Genomic DNA, 868 nt, shown 5'->3' on the forward strand with positions numbered 1-868 from the left:
AAAAATTAATATAAAATACAGGCACATAGAAGGACATGAAATGATGGCAAATCTGGATAGCCCTGATTGACCTGAAAAAAACAAGATATAGCATGTGTATGTAGCCTTTATAATGACTGTGATATGAGCTTAAAAGTAAAGGCAGTAAAAATACCCCAAAAATGCCTAGGGCCTATAGGGTTAACTAGCTAGCTAGCGACCCCTACACTTTTCAGGGTGTGATTTTGGTTTTGGAACACGGAAGAACTGTATATTTCCTTCCAACCTCGCCAGGTAATGAGTATCATTGATACTCGTGCCCCAGGCATAATATTTAGCTTAAAATCCACAAAACCAGCCTGAATATGAGGGAAACCTGAAACTATTGCATTAGAGTCTACAGAGCACAGCTGTGTTGTTGTTGGATCCTTGTCAGAGTTGGTCGATACTATGCTTTGATCAGCCAGTCTGTGTTAGAGGGGCAGGACATGTGAAGGGTCAGTTCTATCAGGTAAGGTCTATCTGTCACCTGGTTGGTCCACCACTTCAATCCAGTTTGAAATATCTCAACAACTTTTAGATGGATTGCCATGAAATGTTGTACAGATCGGCCAGAGGGATTCCTGGTGATTTCCTGACTTTCCTTTTGCACCACTGTGCAGTGGACATTTGTGGTTTGAGGTGAACATCCACTGGTTGGACTGTCATGAAACGTTCATTTCCTTAATTTCCGGTCTATATCTGACATCAGATCAAAAACACCAGTTTGTCAGATATTTTGGTTTATAACCAAATACTTGCAAAAAATTGCCATCAGCCACAGGAGTGCTTTTCCTTTAGTGCTAATTTGTAAATGATAGCATGCTAACACGCTAAACTAAGATGAAAA

The 868-nt window shown here is 40.2% G+C and overlaps 2 protein-coding genes across 10 annotated transcripts in view; one reads left to right on the forward strand and one right to left on the reverse strand.

Annotated features, from left to right (window-relative positions):
* LOC126390983 (complement C3-like) overlaps positions 1-868 on the forward strand; it is a 94,705-nt gene that overhangs the window by 76,283 nt on the left and 17,554 nt on the right. The window lies entirely within an intron of this gene.
* The window catches only part of LOC126390991 (complement C3-like), a 21,264-nt gene that overhangs the window by 9,058 nt on the left and 11,338 nt on the right, over positions 1-868 (reverse strand). The window lies entirely within an intron of this gene.

Source organism: Epinephelus moara, chromosome 5 (genome assembly GCF_006386435.1).
Source record: "Epinephelus moara isolate mb chromosome 5, YSFRI_EMoa_1.0, whole genome shotgun sequence".
In the NCBI taxonomy this organism is placed as follows: Eukaryota; Metazoa; Chordata; class Actinopteri; order Perciformes; family Serranidae; genus Epinephelus; species Epinephelus moara.